Source organism: Malurus melanocephalus, unplaced genomic scaffold (assembly GCF_030028575.1).
Source record: "Malurus melanocephalus ecotype Western Australia unplaced genomic scaffold, MMel_1.1 scaffold_184, whole genome shotgun sequence".
Classification (NCBI taxonomy): domain Eukaryota; kingdom Metazoa; phylum Chordata; class Aves; order Passeriformes; family Maluridae; genus Malurus; species Malurus melanocephalus.
Window position 1 is genome coordinate 353,635 of NW_026623416.1, and position 23,545 is coordinate 377,179.

At 45.8% G+C, this 23,545-nt stretch overlaps 1 long non-coding RNA gene across 3 annotated transcripts; it reads left to right on the forward strand.

The window, feature by feature from the left end:
• The first annotated feature begins 42 nt into the window (after positions 1-42).
• LOC130577605 (uncharacterized) lies at positions 43-22,377 on the forward strand. 3 transcript variants are annotated; one of them, XR_008965787.1, is made up of 8 exons: positions 43-108; positions 662-779; positions 4,122-4,225; positions 4,799-4,864; positions 11,571-12,807; positions 13,631-13,766; positions 16,172-21,774; positions 22,324-22,377. It is a non-coding gene; the product is annotated as an uncharacterized LOC130577605 (long non-coding RNA). The 3 variants fall into 3 exon arrangements; XR_008965785.1 differs by having other exon boundaries at positions 16,172-22,377; XR_008965786.1 differs by having other exon boundaries at positions 11,571-11,790; positions 16,172-22,377.
• Positions 22,378-23,545: the final 1,168 nt, after the last annotated feature.

The window sequence follows — 23,545 nt, forward strand, 5'->3', positions numbered from 1 at the left end:
TTTTTTTTTTTTTTTTTTTTTTTTTTTGGTGTGCAGGTGTTACAAAGTTTGCATGGCTCTTACTCCCTTGAAGCCTGTAAATTTCAGCACCTCATGAAAATCTTCCAGGTGGGTATCTTTGAATAGCCGTCAGACACTGTTGGCATGGAAGTAAGTTTGTTCTGTTTTGCCTACCAAATGCCCTATTTGGGCAGTCATTCAGCAGTTTTGAGAGGTTTAATCTCTGGCAGGGTGAACATCTCCTGCTCARTATTTCCCAGGTGCCCTGCTGGGACCTGTCTGCCCTGCTGGCTCACAACAGAAATCACTGGCATCTGACAGAAGCTCCTACAAAGGGCCCACAGGGTCAGAAAGACCCTGAGGCTTGTAGACAGGAAGTGTCACCTGATGACAAAATCTTTTAAGACCAATTTGTATTTGCCAGAGTAGTAATTCAAGCCTCTTTGCAGCTATTAGCGAAACCTGATGCTTGATAGAAAATGATAGGATACACCAATTTAGAGGCAATTATTTATTGCTTGTTTTGGAAGCTGGTTGTTTAAGTGTAATTATTTAATTAACTGCTATATTGTGAACAAAATATATTTGCAAATATCCTGCTTTGCTTCAATAAGCTGTGTGGAAAGAAGTATTTTTTTGTTTTCTTTTTTCTTTGTTGCAGACACAACCACATTGTCCTGGACACTGGCTTTTTCTAACGCATGATTAAGCATGGGATGGAGAGGGGACTGCTCATTTTGGCCAGAGTGTAGAGTTAAAAAGTTAATTTCCCGATGCAGGTGAGAGAAATATCTTGCTGCTCTTTGTTGGCAGTGTTCTTGTTGTTTCCATCAAATACAAGTATTAAAAGTCTCTAACAAATTGCAGTGGAGTTGTGCTATAATTTACTAACCAATTTCCTGTCCTGAGACGTGCTCTGCACTGTGGTCCTTGCAGAGCACTTTCCCTGTGGTCACAGCCAGTAATCAGCCAAGGAGGGAGACAGAGGAGAGCCAAGGTGTTGGGGGAGCCAGTAGATGGGAGCAGTGGGGTAAGATTGGAAACACAGGAAGGAGGGGAAAGAGAAGGAGAAGTGCTGTGGAAAAGCAGGGAATGTGGAGAGGAAGGGCTGGGGATGGAGCTGGAAGAATAGGAAGAGCCTTTGCTGGGACACTAGTTGGGAGGTTTGTTTTGTGGAGAATCCTGTATGGGTAGACAGAAAAAGTTCACCTAAGTCTCTTCTCCTCTGGGTCTTGGTCTGGAATCAAAGGCTCCCTGCATCACTTTCGTAGATGCAAAAAAAAAACCATGAAAAGGAATGTTACAGCTTTCTAGGACTGGTCTACACAGCCCACAAAAAGGTTATTTCCATCCTTATTTTTTTTCTTTAAACCAAGGAAAACCACCGTTTAAACTGTATTACTGAGCATTATTAAACAAAGCAGTTGTAGCCCTTACTTCCCTGGAAACTGCAGCTTTTAGCACGCTTCGCGTGACTCGATTAACAAAAATAAGCTGTTTCAGTAGGGAGGCACCCAGCCCTTTTGTGTTGCCAAGTTTCTGACTCTTCGAGGTTTTCTGGGGAAGGCCTCAGTGACAAGGCCAGTCAGAGGCAGAGCTAGGGAGCAAGACATCGGGTCAGAGCCTGCATCAGGGATTGCAGGAAGGGATTCCACAGGCACAGCCACGGTGTGGCCTTAAGGCTGGAGGCAAAACCCCCAGCTTGAAAGTAGCTCCCAGTTAAAGCTGAGCCTCTCTGGGCTCCTTCCTGGCCTTGGGCACAGCCAGGGGGATGCCCTGGCTGGGGAGTGTGTCAAGCACTGATCGAGGAATGAAAAACTGCACTTAAAAAGGCTCCAAAAGTGCGGTTTTCTGTGCGTGCATGTGCCTGAGCAGCGTGCAGGGCACAGCTGGATGTTAAACCGCGCCTGGCAGTGGGGTGAGTTGTGAGTGCTGCTGCCACGAATGCATTCAGCTGTCGGCTTGATGCTGATGGGGGATCGGTAGGACCCAGCTATCCTGCTGTAATTCCATGCCCGAGGGATGTAAATAGTCTTTATTTAAAAAACAAAGTGTAAAGTGGGGATAGTTTGAGCTTATTGGCACAGGCAGACAAAATCCGAATTCTTTTACAAAGAGCCCCTGTTTTTTTTTCCCTAGGCCCCTTTGTTCTCATTGCCTCTCTCTGACCCTTTAGCAATCACCATGGTAATTACCAAGTAATGCCCTATTTACAAGTACCTTCCGAAATCTGCTGGAGTTTTGCTTGAGCCTGTAGCAAAAATGTCTCTCCCCAGATGAGAAAATGGGTTATTTCTCAAATTCCAAGGGTTTTTTTTTTGTTTTTTTTACAAGACTGAAAAGGCCGTGAATAGCTGGCATCCTGCTGCAGTTAACAGATCAGAGGGGATTTACACTAGATAAGCATCTGCCCAGCGTTTGCCTGAGGCACTGCCTCTGACCAAAAGTGTGTAGGTCCTGGTGATCTGGAGAGAAATAAGTGTTTTTAAGTTTTGTGCTACTAATAGTAAGACACAGTGCACTTACATGTATTTCCGGGGACAGCAAAAATTTTAGAAATCACTTTTTGATTTTGGACAGTCTGGTCTTACATGTTCTTTTTACCAGCTCCTATTTCTTTTGTGAAGCCTGTACCATGGGACAGGGGTCCCAAAKAGATGATAGGATCTCTGTCTGTCGGGCTTTTTAAAACTTGACTGATCGGGGCCCTGAGCAAGCTGATATAACTTGGGATATAACCAGGTTTTAAGTTTTTGCTGGACCATAAACCTTGTCATTTCTGGAGTTCTCTCTGTTCCTGTGGTAGAAACATGATTTCTAGCAGTTTCTGTCAAATCGGCTCAAGTCCTGTGAACGATGCAGGAAAGTGACCTGAGAACACAGGCAAAAGCACTTACCAAAATGCCAGGTGCTCAGATTTTCCYTCTTCCAGCTGCCTCTGATAGTTTTGCTTATGCAGTCTGGGCATTCATATGCAAATCGCAGATTTGCCGACCATGCCGGACCATTATCAGAAAACAGATCTTCCAAGTGATTTAGCAATCACTTCCAGGATCACTTCATGTTTTGGACCTGGAAAGGGAAGCAGAGTGGCATCATTTTGAGACGTTTGAGATTCCCACCCCTTTTCCCTGCTGTGAGATAATGCAATATTTGCTGTGTAAGAGCTGCCTGGTTTTGGCTGGGATCGAGTTAGWTTTTTTCGACGGCGGCTAGTACGGGGCTGTGTTTTGGATGTGTACTGAAATAAGTGTTGGTAACACAGGAATGCTTTTGTTGCTGCTGAGCAGGGTTGCAGAGCCAAAGCCTTTGCTGTTTCTCACYCACAGGACCATAGAGGGGGCTAGGGGTGCACAGAGTTGGGAAGGGACATGGCCTGGTTATCTGATCCCTACTGACCCAGGAGATACCGCACAGCATATGGTGTCAGCTCAGCAAAAAGCTGGGGGAGGAAGGAGGATGTGTGGGGGAGGGTCGGATTGATGGCGTTTGTTTGCCCAAATCACAAGGGGGAGGCCTGAGGGGACCCTGCTCTCCTGGAGATGGCTGAACACCTGCCTGCCCGTGGGAAGCGGTGAAYGAATTCCTYGTTTTGATTTGTTTGTGTGTGTGGTTTTTGCTTTACCTATTAAAGAATCTCCACCTCAGTTTTCTTGTTTGTGCTCTTCCAAGTCTCCCCCCTATCCCACCGGGGGGAGCGAGTGAGCAGCTGTGGGGCACTCAGTYGCTGGCTGGGGTTAAACCACAACCGTGCCTTTATTACTTCAAAAAACAGACCAAGGGAGAGGTGCGAAATTACACGTGAAAATGATTTTTTTTAAATACTATTTCTTCCTGTAAGRAGTGTTTAGTTAGACAAACATAAGAAAAGGTCTGAGGGCAGGGGTGAGCTAAGATCTGCTTCCAGTAAGTGAGGGAATAACCCAAGAGAGGGGGGCACTGGTGCACCCCCTTGGCTGAAACTGCTGTCAGCAACCCCGAGCCATGCCGAGGGCTCAGCTGTGTTGGGAAGATGGGGTGGTTCTTGCTGGTTCAGAGCAAATAGCTGAGCAATGGAGGTAATTTCTTTCAGTCACTTCTTACACATCCTGAATGGGGCGTGTCCATTTTTTTCTCCTCAGAACTAGTCCGGGCAACACTGAGAGAGGAGTTGAAAAATCAGAGCTAATCCTGCAGGAATGACTCATTCTGGCATGGGATTTGCAGAGCAAGATGAGAAGCTGAGGTAAAACAAAGGGAAATGGAGGCAGTAGTAAAACAGTGTGGTTTGGAGCATGACAGTTTAAGTGCTACAAAGCCAAAGTTGGAAACCCCCTCCCAACAAATTGCTGTACTCAAAACCTTTGTGTAGAACAAGTCAATATTCAAGCACACTAGTTCCAGAAACTGAGGCTCTTTCCCATGGGAGCTGTAGGGTGGATTGCTAATTACCATGGGTCTGGAAAACAATTACTATTATTTCATTATTATTTTTAATTAAACACAAATAAAGCAATGGCTGTCCCTTTAAAGTTTGACTTTGAAATATTTTCTGCGTTTTTTAGCTGGGTTTATGCTGGCCAAGTCCAAACAGAGAAGCACTGGAATTTTGACAAAGGTTTAAGGTCATTTTCAACCAGGTTTCTCTAGCAAGGACAGTGGAGTGGTTGTGGTGAAAGCGCAACCCCAACCTAAATATCTGGGCCTGGGATAGGATGGCTGGATTTCTTGGAAATGTAGTAGACATAATTTTCCCCTGCATCCTTTCACAAGTCTTTAAACTACTTTAGCTTGCTTTCTTCACCTGATATCTTTGCAGACACATTTGACAGATTGCAGACCAGTAGCTCAAGAGAATTCACCTCCAGAGTGTGGATTAAAGAAGGTAATTTTCCCATTATTATTTAAAACATTGCACATTGTAAGTTAAAGATGTAACGGCTAAAGCATCAGGGAGTCACAGAGGACACTTTTCCATCCCAGCCTCTTGTTAGAAGAGATATGACACTTGCAGGAAAGTTATGCTTAGATGAGGATAAAGACTAAGTTTTAAATGCAGATATTTCTGAAATGCCCAGAACATTGGTAGAAGCGTAGCAGGCTTTCAGTACTATCCAGGAAGGGAGAAAACCAGCTGACCTTTATGGATAGACCAGCTCAGACCTGCTAGACCACTTGGTGCTCATGCCTGGCAGGCAGTGAAATGCTGGAGTCCCTGTGGCAGGGCTGTGGCAGCGACAGTTTGTGTCCTTCTGCACTTTGGACTTTGCTGTGGGCATATCTGAGCTGCTCAAAGGTCTCTGGCAGCTGCAAACACAACAAGGCTTGCTGGAGCCACAAGCTGGGGCCAGGGCCAGGCAAGGCCAGGGGCTCAGCTGCGCCTCTGGCCATGCTGGTGCTGCCTGGGGCTGCTGTGCATGCCGGCGCATTCTCCCGAGGATTAGCCCTGCAAGGAATGTGGTGCCGGAGGAATGTCCTCCCGGTGCAACCTGAAACCCTGGGTCTGCTACAGCCTGAAAAACAGGGTGGGTTGTGGCAGCCCCCACAGCACCATAGCCCCTGAGTGTGAGGCTGGGGATGGTGGGGGATGCTTTCTGGCATTCTGACTCCAGAGGAGCCGGAGCAGAGCAGTGGCCTTGCATGCTGGAGTGGAAGCAGCTTCCCCCAAGAGTGAGGGCACTGTTGGCAGCCTTGGACTCGACTCATGGTACATTTTGCCAGTTGGTGTGGCACYAAGGCTCTCTGCCACTACAGAGTGAGCCACTACAGTGCTTATGGGGAAATGGGCTTTCACTTCAACACTCTGGGGCTTCAGGGTTCTCTCCCCTCCTTCTGATACCCAGCTGCTTGGCACAGGGGTCAGTGCAGATGCTGACCTAGCTCTGGAGCCACTAGTGCCCTTCTCAGTGTGGCATCAAGAGGTGTGTGCCGCTGTCTGTCCTTTTCTATGACACTCCTTGGGCAAAGAGGGTGTCACTGTGTCCAGGAAAGCCAAGTTAGTTTGTGTTGCTGTTTTAAAGCCAGCTGGCAAGTCCAGAGTAAAACTTGGTCCACATACAATGCACATCCAAACTGGTTCCAACACGGAGTTCAGCCCCTCCTCACAGTGCTAGCTCCAGAGACTGAGCATAGCTGGCTATATGGTCCCAAGCCTTCCTCTAGCACCAGGTGTCACACGGCTGGCATGGCAGTCAGATGGTGCTGCCTCACCCCTCCAGAGAGTGAGGGATGTTTCGGCACTGCCTGAGCCTCCAGGGCCGTGGCTGGGTGTGGAGGGAAGCGTATCTCGTGCGGCCGCTGTGCACAAAGCTGTTTTCCGATGAGCTCACAGCGGGGTCAGCGCCAGAACGAGGACAAACGGAGCGTAAAGAGGGTTTGCACCCACACGCTGGCCCGATGCAACCTGTATTTGGTAACTGAAACTGAACTCCTGATCAAATTCCTGCCAGGGTATTGCTCAACCTCCTTGTAGGGGCAAGAGCTGTGTGTGTGCATGAGGTGAAGGCATTTGGTCTCATGCAGCTACAAGGCAATCTTTTCTGGCAATTGCCGCTTTGGGGGTTTTTCTTTCTCCCTGTCTGGAGGGGCTGCCAGACCCCACTGGAGATCCTCTCCCCTTTTGGGCAGTTCAGCATGTTCCTGGCAGGACCCAGCTTTGTCTGGGGGTAACTCAGCAGATAGTTTGTCCTGCTGCATGATGCAGAGACTCGGGGGCCAGTCCAGTGTTAAATGTGCTGGGACCCTAAAGCTCAGAGGTTCCTTGTACTCCCACTTGATGCAGTCAGATGAGATCTCTCAGCTACCCAGCTCTTGCCTGGGCAGCAAAATACCAAGGCAGTCCCAGCTAGTGGTCTGGAGACCCTGTGAGATGGAAAGCTGCACATTCAGCTCATGATTTGTGCGAGCCCACCTCCAGTCCTTTTGCAATACAAAGACCTGGGGGCATGTGAGCCTGCAGAAGGAAGTAGGAAGGGAAAGGAAGGAAGCTCTGAGGGCACCACAGAAAAGCCACAGCAGACTCAGGGAGTGCCATTTCTGTATGGATAGATGGAAGGAAGAGTGTGTGGTTCTCCCTTCCTATAAATACAACAGCAGCTGCACATGGCCATGCTCTCCGGGATGGCCCTGCTTGAGCARGGAGGTTGGACCATACGAGCCACTGTGATCTCTTCCAGTGTGACCCCTTCTGTGATTCTATGAATTTGGAGTGCCAGCTATCACAGGTGGCCCTGGGACCTGCTGGTGACAGGGAACAGCTGGACTGAGCTGCCCCCTTATATCCGTGGCCCCACGCCAAGCAATGCCAACAAAGGGAAGCAGAGTTTGACTCACACTGATGTGTCCTCATCAGGACAAAGCCTGATAAGGTTGGGGGCACAGCCACAGAGAGGCTGAGGCAATTGAACAGGATGGTCCCCAAAGGCCTCAGACAGATCTTAGAGGGCAGATCATGGTTCTTTTGCTCTGCCCTCATTCCTTTACCATTAAGAAATGGTTCTGCAGYAAAACTGTGGCATCACTTTCTCTTTTTGCCCTCCCTTCCCTCCCTTGCAAACCAAAAAAGCAGCAATGGCTRTGGGATTGGGACGAACAGTTTTCCATCTCCCACATTTTACATCCCAAAGTGCCTGAAACCAGTAAGTTCTCACTCCAGACCCTCAGCCARTTCCTGACATTATCCTGAGCACATATTCCTTCTACTCAGCTCCTGTCTTTTCTCTGAACCAGGGACAATGGTTTCCCTTGTCCTACCGCAAGAAGGTCTGGCACATTGGGCACCTACTAGGTAGGAAACATCTGAATCCAAACCTCAGCACTGACTCATTACCACTCAGGCCCTTAAAATGTTCCYGTGCAGAGGACTGTTCTCCCAGAACCTTTCCCAGCCTTCTAGGCATTGAGCATAGATGGCACCGTGCCGGAGAAAGACACAGTACTTTCTTGAATGGTGCCTGAGGTTCTTCTCCATTTTTTAATGTTTTCATCGTATTCCATTTCTTTGATTTTTTTTTTTTGTTTGTTTGTTTTGGAAGCCTAGAGGGCTTTGAGGAGAGGTCACTTAAGGAGAGAGGCAGCAGAAAGGCAGACCTTTCTTTCTGATTTTATTCTGAGTCAGAATAGGAGGTTTGGTTTAAAGATTTGTAAAGGATTTGGGATATGTCTGCTGCTCAGACAGGCAGAGCTAAAGTCCACTGCAGAGGAGCCAGACCACCCCACTCTGGGCTGTGCTGTGTGCTGGAAGAGCTCCTGGYTCTTTCTGGCAGCACCTCCAGTCATAGTCCAAATAGCACAGAGCTCAGAGGGGGTCTCCTGGCAGGCCAGGAGAGGTCCATTGTGCCTCTCCTGCTCCAAGGACTTCTGGAGTTCTGTGAATGAAACCGCCAGAGCATGAAATATGTAAATACTGCTCTGAGCAGTGATGCTGACCCTTGGTCTCTCTTTCTGGCCCACTGATCTTTAAATAGCTTAGCCTTAATGGAAAGGGGTCTGACACCACCTCCTCATGCCCTCCCACTAAGAGGGCAAGGTGTAGCCTGGAGGAGCAAGAATTGCTCTGTAAAGCGGGGGAAGGTGGGAATGCCCAGGGCTGCCCGCGGGCACAGAAGGGGCTGGCAYGGAGGGCCCAGTGCACAGAATTTAGGAGTGCAAAGCTTTAGGAGTGCTGTGTTTAGGAAGGAGYATGCTCTTTGTTTAGGAGGCAGAGCAGGAGTACCCGGGGAGGGGGCTGGTGTCCRTGTGACAGAGTGCAAGTTTCCCCTGTGGACGTGTTTCCAGGCTTCTCCATCACCCTGTGGAAGCTGGGTCCACAAGTCTGCTCACACCAAGAGCACCTCAGGCAGCATGTGCCCAGCAGCTGCAGGGGAAAAGGCCTGGTTTGGGGCTGGGCTGGGCTTTGTCAGGGGAATGTACRCACAGATCAATGCCTGAGCTTCTCCACTGTGCTCAGGCTACATTACCAGCAAGCTGCTGAGTAACTTCTGGGTAGCATGAAACAATATTTCCCAAACCAGCCCTGCTGTGATTCATCAGAAGAACTCTTATCTTCCTCTTTCAAAAGCTTTTGTCATTTTAATGAAGAAACAACTTCCTGCTGGCTGGATGGGCGATTACCCAACACAAACTGCAGATATTCAAAGGGAAGGGCCTGTGATCCATTAGTTGGCTAAGGGCTATTCTTCAGCCCTAGAGCCAGGATAATCCTAGGTGGGAACATCCACAAAGGGGTCAGCTGTTAAAGGAATTTAAGTGCCTTTACATTGGCATCTAGAGTCCTGCTGGGAAGCTGAACCCTATGGAAGACCTCCCGTGACCTTTTTCACAAGTCTTGGGGGAAGGCTTCTAAATCACTGAGGCACGTCTGAAGGCTTCGCTCTCTGTTTTCTCCATCACTGGGCTTTCAAACAATTGCATCCTTGTCACACATTTGTCAAAGAGAAAGGGGGAGATGAAGAAAGAAATTTCAATAGTCTCAGAGCTTTGCTTACGGCTGCGTTAATGCTGAATAGCACGCRGAGGTGGAAGGGATATCCTGAACAATGTCTGGTCTCCAGGCAGAATCCGTTTCCCATGACAGTGCCTTTCTGAAGCAGGAATGCCAGCATGAAGCAAAACTTGTTAAAGTGGTAAAAGAAGAGGTCTCTATTGTGTCCTGTGTGACAGAATAATCCTCCCTCAAGAGCAGACTGCTGTCTTTCTCCCTCCCATCTGTGAATTTTGGCTTCAATCAGATTCGTGATTTTCACAAGGTATAAAATTAAAGTCCTACCCCTTAAAAGCAACCAGCCAACCTTGCAGGATCTTCCCACAGACATGCCCACAACTGTGAACATAGTTTTCCTGTACAGACTCTAAAATGTCTGACTGCATTAACCTGAAATAAGGTTTCCTGGTAGGAGTTACATTTGGTAGGAAGAWACAAACATTTTTGATATCTCCATCCATTCCACTGGCAAAACACAATTTCCCTTTCTCAATGATTTATTCACGGATTATCACTCTGCTCCTCAATCTTCTCCTTAAATTTCTCCTAAATTTTGTCTTTAAAGCTTTCCTTTCTGAAGTACCTGTGAAAACCAGCAGACRATTATTTAGACTTACCATATGAGCAAAGCTATCTTGCTCCTGTGTTTCCAGCTGCTTGTGCCCAGTGCTTGTTCCACCTTTCTAATCTGTGTAACCTGGACAGAGGTGTCTCATCTCACAGCTCAGCCTCTTAAGAGTTGTATAAATAATTAATCCCGAATGTCATCAGGATCTGGATATACCAAATTAAAAGTGAAACAAGGCTTTAGCAGGGAAACAGGGCTATTCCTTCTCTCTGTTTTATTTCAAAAAGCTACTGATTGTCATGTCCTTTCCACTTACCTTCTTTTTTAATTTCAGCAACACTCACTGGAGGCTGTTCATAACATGCCTGTRATTCTGCCATCAAAGAAAAATGGATTTACTTTTTTTTTCTGGGGATGGATTAGATCCTAGTAATGAGTCTGGTACTGCTGGTAAACTGTGTTCACTGGAGCAGAGCATCTTTCCAKTTCTCTGACCACAAGGGAAAGGCTGCATGTAGGGAATGACCAGCTATTGGTATCCATGCCCTCAGCTCGACAGACTTCATAAAGGATCCTGGAGACAGGGGTTTTAACTTCATGTGTCTACAGTGAGTGTGAGTCTTGGACACCAGCCACCACAGAAAAAAAGGGTGTCAGAGACAGCCCTGGGACCCAGCTGGATGCAAACCCTGCCCAGGAACCTCTGGACAGTTGCGTGCATGCTTCCAGCATATTCACAGTCCTGTCCTGTGAGATCAAGTGGGGGATCTGTAGCCTGGCATATTTGGAGGGAATTCACCATGTCAAAGACCAGAGCCAGTGTTGGTGGGACCTTCACCTTCAGATTTGGCTCTGGCACTTGATGCTTAAGGGACTTGTTACAGCCTTTGCACACAAACAAAACAACTCCTCCTAACTTTCAAAGCTGCACATCTTCGACTCTGATGACAGCTCTGCACTATTTACTTAAGGATTTCTTACGTTTTTGAAACAGAAGTCTGTCAGCAAACACTCAGACTTTGGATCTTGTTACTAGTTCATCAGTAATTTAATTATGCAGCCTTTTTCTGAAAGATCTGCTCTAGCTGAAGCAGATGGGTTTGGTAAAGGTAATCCTGGACCACAGTCGGAACTTGTCCATTCATTTTTGCATAGAGTGATGCTCATAAACAACCCCCCTCACTGCACACAGGAGCGTTGTGATGCCAGACAAGCAGGGTCAACAGCTGGAGTTTCCAGATGCACGCTTCGGATTGTAAAGGTGTGCTTTGGTGGCAAACTAAATTACTTTTTGAATTTGATCCAAACTGACAAATGGCCTTAATTGAAAAGAGGGGAGTAAAAGTTCCTGAAAGCAGAAACAACACATTTTGACATTTTCCAAAGGAATTCCTTTGCTTTCTTGTTTCATGAGGAGCTTTCCATTTGAAACTGACCCTAAATTGTTTTCTTCTTTTTTATTTTTATTATTTATTTTCCTTTTTTCCCTTTTTTTTTTTTTCTTTTTTTTTTTTTTTTTTTTTTTTTTTTTTTTTTTTTAAGTAGTGAAACTAACTCCAACCCTCTCACAGGAGGAAAGAGGAAGATTTCCTTTTGGTCGAGGTGAAGTGGAATAAATACTCTGGCTCACCTGCTGCCATACACAGTAAGAAACTTGCCCTCGCCAGGTATTTGCATGCTGTGGATAAGTGTTCAAGTGTTCTCTTCGCGGGGAGAAGAGAGCTCAGGAGAAGCAGGGTGAGCTGGATACACCACCTCTCAGGTAGGGTGTTGTAAAAATCATTCTTTAAAAACTCTTTAATTGCCAATTTCTTCTCAGAGTGGAGGGACACAGTTTCTGTTCATAATCCCACCACCATTGTACTGTTATTACAAATGGGTTGGTCTGTCTGTACTGGAGAGCCCATCCATGATTCTCTCCCAATTTAGAGCTGCACAGAGAGGAACACCCACTCCCATGGCTGGCCTGTGGGCAGCAGTGGTTCCACTGAATCATTCTTATGCATTTCAGTGAGTCCCCATTCTCCAAAAATTGCTGACAGTGGTGCATCCTCCGTGTGTGGGAAGTGTGGCACAATACGGTGTGTTTGCGTAGGTACCAGTCCACTTGTGCTTCCATCAGCTGTAAAATTCACAAGAAGCAGCATCTCCTACCTAGATCTTTGGCTACTTTACTTTGGAGCAGTGCACCAAGAACAGATGTCTGCTGGATCTGTGTCAGAAATAGTCAGAAAAAGAACTTTCCACAGAGTTATTTTTTATCAGTTGCTTGCCTTTTAATCCATGTGACAAGTAGATCACAGATCTTCAAGGGATACTAATTAGGCACCTAAAATGAGATTAAGTGGACTGTCAAAGCCATTTGGCTGCTATAATTATCATCCTCCTATTTACACTGTGCCTTTAGCTGAAGTTTGGGCAGGACTGATGAGAAACTATGATCACACATGGGTGTAAGTTTGTGTTAGTCACACCTCCCTGATTTCTGCATGGCTGCTGCAGATTTCATATGGAAGCCAAGCGGAAGGCAGATAAAGCTTAGTGCTGCTCCCTCCAGCCCAGGCTCTTACACAGTCAACACGTTCCAGCACCTCTGAGGCAGTTCATATGTCCCTGGGGTTTTTGTTGTAGATCTTCATATGGGATCTCCTGGCCACCTTCAGTGCTCTATGAAATCTCTGGTTCCTGCAGCTGCTTTTCAACAGATGGGGAGCCCATGCCCCTCTGAGGAGTATGCTGTGGGAATAAGCTCTGGTAGCAGTTGCTTGGCTCAGTTTATGTGAGTAAAATGTCGTGCATCATGGTGGAAGAGATATCAAATAGATAACTTCTTAACAGAGTTAGCCCACTCTGACAACGATGTCAGGTGATGAGATGGAAAGCGGGGTAGTGAGATTTAATTAAAGCTTCCTGTTTCTTTTGTGCTAAGGCACAATTTTGTTTGAAAGGAGATTAAGTTGCAGAGCATGGACACAGTCCCTATGCTACCATCCTAAGGGAGAACAGTAATGGGAGTTCCATTTGGGAGGCAGTTCCTTAAATCAGTGGACTTACAGCACTTAGGAGAATGGCACAAGACGGTGTCAAGCTTCACTTTGTTAGCCCTGGATTTAACAGATAGATACAAGAGCCCTCAAAATTTGTCCAGAAAAGTTTGCATTTGGAAACAGAGACCTTGACTGGAAAAACTGAGATGTCTAACATAGAGTATGTCAGCAAGCAGAAGGGATGACTGCACATGCATGGGGGTGTGTGCATAAATTTTCCATTTACATAAGGATGGTTGGCAAAGGCTCTCTGGGCTCTAGAAGGAGAGAGGCCCAAAAGCTCAGATGGCATTTGCTGGAGAGAAGAGAAAGGAACTTGTGGGCAGGCCTCAGACACATACCGTGTGTTTAGCTTGTTATCATTTCTGGTGCGTTTTGGTTGTGAGGGGAAAATCCTGGGGAGCGGAAGGCAGCTTGTGCTTGTGATGCCAGGCAAAAGTGAAAGACAGCTAATGTACTGAGGTGCTCGTAGATGGGTCATCACTCTAAATTTGCCTTGGGTGCGAATTCCTTAAATTTAAAAAGAAAATAAGTGAAACAATCTGTTTGAYACAGACTTTGTAGCAAGGAGGATTATTCTGTGTGTGCCGCTGTGCCGAGAGCCGACTAAGAGAAACTGGCAGCAAATCTGCAATGACCAGCCAGAGCAGCAGCCTGGGATATAACAACCCCGAGGACGATGGGAAAACAGGTGAGGAGAGCTTGGAGTTACTACACTTTAGGAGAGAACTTGTTACTCATTATGTCCTCTCTGTTGTCCACTTCCTTTGTCTCCTCTGGGCCATGGCACCCTAAAGACTTTTGACTTTAATTTCCCTGAGACTGAAGCCAGCATAACATCAACGGTCCTAAAATCTGATTTTTGTCAGTGTTGTTGCAAACAAGAAATGCTAGCTGGGTGCTTCCAGCACACACCCAAGCAAGGCACTGGATGCCTGGGTGCTATCTACCAGGACAGACTGCTGCAGAAGAGCATGTGGTGAGCCTCCCTGGCAAGGTCTTCAGATGCCCATTCTCTTCCAGTGTTATTGTATCACTTAGGTCTGCTGTCCCCAGAAAACCACAAAATTATCCTCAAACTCCTTCCCTCCGGTGTCTGTCTCATGTGGCTGAGATTAGAATACGTTTCAGTCTAACATCCTGCAGCTTTGCCTGGCTTCTCTCCCAAGAAAAGAGGTGGAACAGACATTCCGAGAGGTCTAGGAAAGGCTCAGGGAGAAGAGGAGCAATCCGTCACTTCATTAAGAGGGGAGTTCCTCTCAAAAATGGCAAATCCTTTGTTAAAAGGTGATAAACTTCAGGTGGGAGGGTGTTAAAAATAGCTGAGAAATTTTGTGCAGGATTTGTTAAAAACCATTTATAATTGAAAGACAGATGTTTAAACATCAATTTAAAAAAAAAAAAAAAGTCTTCCACTGAAGCTCGATTTCAGTCTTACATACTCAAGGAAAGACACTTCCCAGTGGACTGAACTAGCTGCAGCTAGGTACTGCCAGATAACACCCCAGTGGTGCTGTGCTCTGCAGTTTCACAAGGATGGCTCAAACACAATTCTGCGTGGGGGGATTCCTGCCTGAGCTGTTCCTCCAGCTTGCTGGTGACTCATAGGCATAAAAGACGAAATTGAGAAATATGCTGCCAGTGACAGCCCTCATTACCTCCAGACCATCTCCATAAGCCTCCAGAGCCTACCTATGTCATCTCAGCCATGCTTCATCTGTCACTTGCCTGTTTACCCCCACCCTTCCCGAGGTGCATGGCGATGCCATTGCTGGCCAATCTGYTGCTAAAGCCTTATCTTTTTCCCATCTGGGTTTCTCTTGCAGGAAAATGGATTGCACCCAGTTCCCTATTGAGGAGGCAGGGAAAGCCGGGCCCCTCTGCTAGTGCCTCTCATACCATATAAGCCCAGGAGGAGGCATCTCTGTTCTGAAGTASTCTGTGGGCTTAAGGCCTTATTAAATAGTGGTGGAGCACAAGCACACACCTACCACAAGGTTTCATATTCAGCCAGTTAGCCTGGACAACAGCTTCTATCTGTGCTCTGTGCAGCAGAGACAAAACCTGCCTAGGTTTCCTGATTTTCATTCCCTATGCAGCCTAGCATGCAGCATCCTGCTGCAAGCTCAGTGGATCATTTCCAAGTCAATGGAAACTTCCAGCTGAGCCCCGCTCAGCAGCTCACTGCTGCCTTTCCTGCTCTGCAGAGTGCCTGTTTCTGTGTTCCTCATGCCTCTTCTTACCTGCTGCAGAGCATGGAAAAATCACGAGCAGCTGACATCTAACACTATTTTGGCTGTGTCACGGCTGCTCCTCCAAGGATCAGTGATGTGACAGACTTTGCTACACACAGCTCTAACGCCACTAGCACGTGTGACATAATTTTTTTACATATGACCACAAAGCAACCTGTGGTGAAAGGTTTARCTTTGCTTGCTGAGGCTTTTCTAACAGTCATCAGGGGGGTGGCGGGAAGGACAGCAGAGGAGGATTGTGAGGCACTTCCTTCCCAGCAGGAGGCATGTGCACACCCACATCCCTACATCTCCCCAAGGTCCAGGTTCTATCTTCCTGTAGGCACCTGTGCAACATTTTGTTGCCACTCGTGGGATTGGGAGATGCCTCAGAAGGATCACTGCAGAGGTTCTTGAAGACTTGCAGAAGGGTTTACATCTGATGGTCTTAAGCTCAACTACCCGATCAAAGCAGTGATCAAGAAAGCTGGGTCACGTTGCCCAGGGTCTTACCCTGTCTGTCTGCACAACCTCCAAAGACAGARATCTCACCACCTCTCTGGTGCGTGTCCCAGTCCTGCACTATCCTCATAAAAAGAGGGTTTCTTTCACATGTCCAAACAGAATTTTTCCTGTTGCAACATGTGTCTATTGCTTCTTGTCTTTTCCCTGCAGACCCTGAGAATAGTCGGTGTCCCTCTCTCCAGTGTAACCCTGTGGGACAGTGGGGTGAATGACAGCAGCTTGAYACACTCTTGACCTTCTCCTGTAGATGGTTTCACAAGCCCAGCACCCTCCTCTTCTTCCCCTTACAGTTTATTAAGCTGCGCATGCCCTCTCAGACATAATTTTTTTTTGCCAGCTATTCCTTGTGTAGTTATCTCCCAAATGCCTCTCCAGTCATGGGTCACCCAAGAGCAAGGAAATTGCTTCTGACCMCTTTCAACAAGAACATGAACCACCCTGAAGAAACAGCCCAGAGACCCAGCCAACACTCCACCATCAAGATCAACGGAAATGTGCTGCAGAGAAATGGTAATCCCAAGAGAAAGCCCACTTAAGCTCCCAGTGGATCTCTTGGGTCCTTTATTTCTGTSCTTCTCAAACCCCTCTTGCTGGTGCTTAGCTCTGAAGAGACGCATTCTGTCAGGGCAGCAGGCTGCATTACCATGCTAAGAGCACTCGGTCTCCAGCAGATCYTCTTTCCAGTCTCCACTTGCTGAGCTGTTGAGTGGTTAAGTGTGGATTCAAGCCTCCTTGTCATAGCTRGCTGGGCAGGCATTTCGCCGGCGACATCAGATGCATCCTGCTAGAGAGKTGAAGGCCCTTGAGTCGACTGGAGTGGAGTAACACACAGAGAATTCCGTGGGGAATTCTCCTTTCCAATGTGCTTGACTGCAGAATGTGCTGTGGCCCTAATCACACACAGCTTGTGTCTGTGACACAGTAGGATGCAATGTGAGACASAGCTTTGAGCCACGGAACAACTGTTCAAACTGCAGCTACTTTTCCAGGATGAGCCACAAAACATAACCTAGTTTGTGAATGGGAGGACTTAGCTGGTTTCAAAGCTTGAGAACAACTAATTTCTGCTGAAATCATTGGAGACCCCCACTCCCACATGGATCAGGCCTCTTAAGGCCATGGTTCTCCAAGCCAAGATGCTATAATAAASAGCCAACAAATTCCTGATGCATTCTGGCAGCCTAAGTACCAGGGTACTAAAGATTGAATGTAAAAAAGTTCCAGGTACTTGCTGATGCCAGATTCGTGTCCAAAAGCTGCCAGCCAAATCAGTGGAAAAACCTGAGAAGACGTTTTCATGTAAAAATCTTGCCTTTCCCATCACTTTTTTATTCAGGCCACATTTTGTGTTGCTTGACTGTCCAAGGAAAGAAAAGCACTGAACATGCAGTGATTAGATCTAATGTGAAAAAAGCGATTTTGGAGGTGCTGGAATAAAATCGAATAGGGATGCAGAGATGCTCTGCAGAGCGTTGTGGACATCAGAGGCAGTTGCTGCAGTTTTCTTGCACATGCTGCAGAGAAAGGGATGCAGGACTACAACRCACTACAGAGAGACACAGCTTTTCTGACTTCCTTGTTTCCTACACACCATCTTCTTTTCTGTGGTTTTTGTTTTGTGACTGCGGRAAAGATAGTTTCTTTGAAAAGGTCTTGAAAGCTCAAAAACATGGATTTTTCTAAACTTTCCAGTTAAATATTTACTGTYCCAGACAGAAAATGCTTTGTTCATCAATTGTCTGAATGCCCCCACCTTGAAAAGAGGCACAGAGCCTCAGAGATCTTTCAGCAAACAAATTCCTTCTCATTACTGACTCTGTGGGCATGACTGCTCTCAGAAAACTTGAAAGTCAAGCTGCTCAGGAGTGCTGCCCATACATGTTTACCTTGTACTCCAGCTTCCCTCTTCAGACTAAATCAGGTACTTTTTGTCTGGTTTGCCTWAACAAGTAGAGCTGAGGAATGAATTCTGGAGCATTCCTGGGGGTTCAGCCAGGCTAGCCCCGGGTTTCTGACACTGACTTCTGTATGATTCCTGTAAATTCCAGGTTAACCAGCAACCCTGCATGCTCCTCAGCACCACAGAGACATATCAGAAATGCTTGTAGATGTATATTTTTAATGTGTACTTGACCTTACTCCTTACACCTTGCTTCAGGGTTGTTCTTTCACATGAAGTAGAGCTGACATCTGCAAAAAACTACTTTTTAACCCAAGGTCAAACWGTGGGCTGCCCTGCCTGTGGGAGCAGGTATTTTAGGTCTTGAACTTAAGCTGCATGTCTCTGAGAGGCCATCAGGCTAAGCTGGAAGTTGCAGAGGTGGCCGTGAAGGGCAAACCATTTCCCCTGCAGCCTGGACTGGTCCTGTCAGAGCTTCACAGAAAGCACAACCCCATGGTGTCTCACAGAGGTCTGGTCACCATCCCCTGAGCATAACAGGCTGAAAGATGCTGTGTTCAGCAGGAGTAAATAATTTGGCAGTGTGCTGGGTGGGAGGATGTGACTGCAGTGTGATGAGAAGATTTAAAATATTGAGTGAGAGACCTGAAATCAGTGCAACAGGCTAAATTTACCCATACCCCAGCTAGTGAATTTGTGAGCAGTGAATGTGCTGCATTCAAAGTCAGAAGTTTCAGTAAAATTTAAAAAAACTGATACAAATATTTTCCTCTCTCAGCAACTCAGTGTATTTCATTCCTCAGACATAAAGTTGTATTAACGCAATTCAGAGCATCRCAGAGAGAGCCTGTGTATACTTGTGTTCAAATGATAATGTGAATTCATACCTGATATGATTTTTGTGCTATTAGCTGGCTGGAGTAGCCCTTGGGATAGATCTGGCCCACAGATGTTGCGGCATTGCTCAGCAGATTTTGCAGCATTGCTCAACAGATTTTGCAGCATTGCTCAACAGTTACTGTCTGAAGCTCATACCTATACTGGAAAGCAAATGGCAATACTGCAAGCAGTCATGTGCCTGAGCAAAGCAGATTTCTGTGCAGCTGATCAGTACTTGGAGCCAGAGCATCATGACTCCAGTGGTAAATGCTTATTAAAGAAATGTACGCAAGAGTATTTTGTTAGTAAAAAGAAAATAGAGGGAAAAAAAAAAAGAGAGAAAAGAAGCCAAACTAATAAATGATAGAGCAGGACGTGCAACAGAAAAGTAGCATGCCACAGAGATGGTGCATCTGATGCAGGGAGAMGAGAGATGGAGGGAATCAGGCTTTGTTAGCATGGAGAAAGGATATCTCAGGAAAGATCTAATTGCAGATGTCCACTGACAGACAGTTACCAACCTTTCAGAAGGGAAGGTAACCCAAGGGAAATCTTGTTGTAAAAATTCTTGTTTTGATCCTTGTCATAAGGGACAYATTGCAGCATGGAAATTCTGTTTGCCCATAAGTAGTAAAACAACAGTGGTRAAGCCCTGGGACAGGGCTAAAAGAGATGGTGGGATGACCACTGCTGGACATGTTCAAAATTTAGCCGGTCAAGGCCCTGACCAAGCTGACCTTGCTTTGAAGGCAGTTGAGCTTGAAAAGGGGGATGGGAACAAAGACCTTCAGATGTGCCTCCCCACCTGAATGTTTCCATGATTCTGAGTGTACAGCCTGCAGCTCCCAGTCATGTGTTAATCATGCCTTAAAAAATAATTTCTGAGTAATCCTGAGGATTATTTACGTGACCCTGGGGCTCACTCTCATGTCAGTACCAAGTGTAGGACTCGTTCTTAATTGAGGAGCTAAATATAAATCAGCAGCCCAACAGGATTACTCAGTCTGCAACAGTGTCTTTCAAATGGGCATGTGTGCTTTCCATTCACTCCTTTCAGATATTGCCCTGATAAACCATTTTCTACAACTTTATGTAGCTACACAGGAGAACAACTGAAATAGACAATGTTCCATTTGTTCCCGGTAGAAGGGGAGGAAAGGTCAGGTCTACTATCAATGTGTGTTTCAGGTTTGTTTCATGTCAGGTTAGAGAAGTGCTACAAATCAAGTTTTGCATTATTGCCCTCCTGTTGATCTCTATTATCACAATCTTCAGATGCACACAAAAGGAATCCCTAGTTCATGTTTACTGATGCTTTGTGATTTCTTGGGAGTAGGTCTTCTCAGTACCTCCGCAGCCTGATGGTCTTCCTCAGCTTTTATGGACCAAGAAAGCCACATTAATTCTAAGCAGGRGGTTTTACTCACTCGTAGTCATTCATAGATTTTCCCCTACACACTCTCAAATGCGTGTTCATGGGCACGGAGAGTTCTATTCCCAAGCAATCTGTTCAGAATCACTTGGGATGGCAGGGTGGATGAGGGACAAGAGGTATCAATTTTTTCATTGAGTCTCTTGCAGCCCCTCTTGGTTGGTGATTGTAAACTGTTCTTTGGGCAGGTCTCATGCAGTCCCTAGCATACATGTGTTGATACAGGCGGATAGTTTTGCCTCAGCATTCTGCTTCCTTCAGCACAATCTCTCCTTGGTTTGGGTTTCATGAGGTATCAGAAAGAGGCAAGACAGAAGCCTGTTCTGGGCTCTTGTTGCCATCCTCTTGTTGTCAGGGAAYACGGTGTAAGACACCACCTAATCTCAGCATAGGCCTTCTGGGCATGGTACAAGAAACTGCATTCAATCAAAACAAATTTTCCATCTCAACTTTAGGCCTGCTAGAAGAGTCCTGTGAAATGCAMCTAAAGGAATTCAACTAAATTCAATTTGGAAGGCATCTTCAGAGGTCCCTAYTCCAACAATCTGCTCCAAGCATGGCTGACCAGAAAGCGAGATCAGGTTATTTCCAACGATGGACATCCCACCAAGGGATCCCATACAAGGACTGTCCCTGCTTGTGTGATGGTTTCATCTCTGTATTCTCAGAAATTCTCAGGGATTGCACTCAATTTGGGATGCTACATGATCAGTGCCATTGAGCAGTGGAGGGACACTTCCCTCCACTGATTTTCAAGGACCACCCAGTCCCTGGTCAGCCACCAAGGTCACGGCTGACATTCCTTGCTGTCCACCAGGATTGCAGCCCTTCTGTGCAGACCAAGGGCCTCATTCTGCACCACTGYTAGGCTCCTCCCAGCCAGGGGCACGACACAACCTTTGCTCAGGCTGTGCTCCAGGAGGTTCATGGCACCCCATTTCTGCAGCCTATTGAGGCCTCTCTGAAGGGCTGTGTTCCCCTCCAGCTGCTCCCCCAGTGTGGGACAATCCCTAATTCCCTACATCCCATTTTCTAGGCTGTTGATAAAGATTTTAAAAGTATTGGCCTGAGATTAACCCCTGATAAATGGCGCATATAACTATCTGCCAGCTACTCTTTGACTGATGGACCTCTATCCTTGAACCTGACAGCCCATCCAGTTTTCCACTCATTTAACAGTTCACCTGTGAAATCCATAATTTCACCAGCATAGCTGCAAAAGTAATAGTCAAAACCTCCAAAATAACTCTTGCAAAAAGATTTCCCTTCCTAAAACACCATTTTCAGATAGAAACTTTGTTTTTATCATCTTGATCCTTTGGTATTGGCACAAGCTGGGTGTTMGCATGTCAGTTTTGTGCCTGAGGCTCTGAATACCCTGTTATTGTAACAAACTACACCCGCTTGTCATTTAATACTGGCACCAGCAAAAGGAATTTTGTCATATGTGAAAACTAACAGGGAAATCCATCTTTTGTAAACCCCTAGAGTTAGAAAGTTCATGTATTGTTGATCAGACAATAAAACAGATACCATGAAGGAAAGGGACTCACAGTGCCTTGTAARCACAGTTTTAATAATTAGAAAAAAAGGTAGCAATTATGCTTTTATTTTTATTTTATCTTAGGACAAAAAGTGAGATACCGGAAGGAGTTACAGGCAGCAAAGAAATATGGCTTTATCTGCAGGTTGGGTGTGCTCTAATCTGACATCCTGACAATGCTGTATGGTGAGTAATATCTAGAGCATGTCTGCCAAAGCACTAGAGCCAAAGCAGAGTCTACCTGTCACTCCAAAAAGGCCCAAATGAATAGCAGGATGCTAATCCTTCGGGCACCACACAGCCTGATGCATTTGTCTGCTACGTTAGGGAGGAGATCATGCTTCCTTTCAGATTATTACAGGTGTGGAGCTCCCACACACAGAGAAAAATGCACCACTGCAAAAGCTTTCTGATAATGGAAAGTMACGTGCTTAAACTCCCAGGGCACTTGCAGCTCACTGTTTCAGAACTAAAACCTACTTTCTCAGGATCATCCCATACCCCCATGCATTTTGATGCTTGTTTTGCTATGATGAAGTATWAGGTGAAAAGTTCAGACATTGTTTCTCTGCTTCCCTAAAAACTTACCTGTTTCTTTTTTAGGAAAAAAAAAACATTATACTGATAAATCCATTATGAGCTTATATAACTAGTGAACACTGTAAGTGATTAGATCTGAATCGATAAATGCCTTTTTCAAATGATATCTATGAAAASTTTGATTTTGCTTTACAGGAAATGTACCTGGAATTGTTTTTACACCACAATAAAAGTTTAGAGAAGATGTTACCTCTGTATTTGGCCTTTTCTGTAAGTCATTATTGTTTTCATACTGGTGCTTACTAAACAGGAGACCCTCTCAATCAAAGGTCCTTCACAAGAGTTCCTGAAAACACCCAGCATCTTCTTCCTCCTGAAGGGGTCCTTCAGCTGGGCTTTTTCCATCAGTTTCTCACTTCAATCACCTTTATTTCCTTAACTAGCTGTGAGCGCTATGTGAGCTACCTGAATAGCTAGGAATCTCTGCTAGTAGCTAAAGGCTATGTATTTTGTCTATTTTAAAAGGACAAACACATCTAATTGTATCTACAATGACTCCATTGCAAACTAARCAACAAAAAGCACTTGTCTGTGATGAGAACTTTCTGAATTATGTCACCATAGTATTGTCCTATCAGACAATATTTTTTAAAAAGCATTCACAGATGGATAAAATGAAACAATTGGCTCAGTTGCTGCATGTGTAAAATAGCTTTCAAACCTATTAGATGACAATAGGGAAGGTTTTTTTTTTTTGCAATTGCAGTACAAAAAAAAAAAAAACAACCAACAAAAAAAACCCAAAAAACCAAAAACAAAAAGTAATTTTAGTGCAGAGTCAACTTTTGATTTCTGCTTCTTCCGCTGCCTGGAATGGCAGGACCTGAATTTGTTTGGATCATTTACTTATTGTCTTGTATAGGACAGATGGAAAGAGGTGCCTTTCTGGAGTGTTCAGGCACATATTTTAAGTGGAGTCCTTTTTGCTACCAAATCAACTAAATGTATATGCTAAAACAGTGCCAAGCATTTCAATTAAAAGAATGACGCAGGAGCATTGCTCCTGCCATCAGGATGAACCTCCCTGACTTGCTTTCCTCCGTACCCCACTCCACATYTCAGGAGTACAAGAATTTTGAGCCCTGCTTTTGGGGTAATAGATTTGAGCTCTGCTGGTTCGTATGCAAGAGGTGTGAGAGGTGCAAAGTTGAGGGCAGACACCGACTTTGAGCTTACCCCTACTAAACCAAAAGCCCTCTCTGYTGAGTATTTATTTAGCAGATCAGTGACAACAGGTACAAAGTCCTTACTGGTCAGAAGCCACATTTCAAACTCCACCCTGAAACCAGAAGCATGCTATGCTGTCATATGCATGCAGAAAAATACCCAGCTTAGCACGGAGCTGCCATATCCTGCC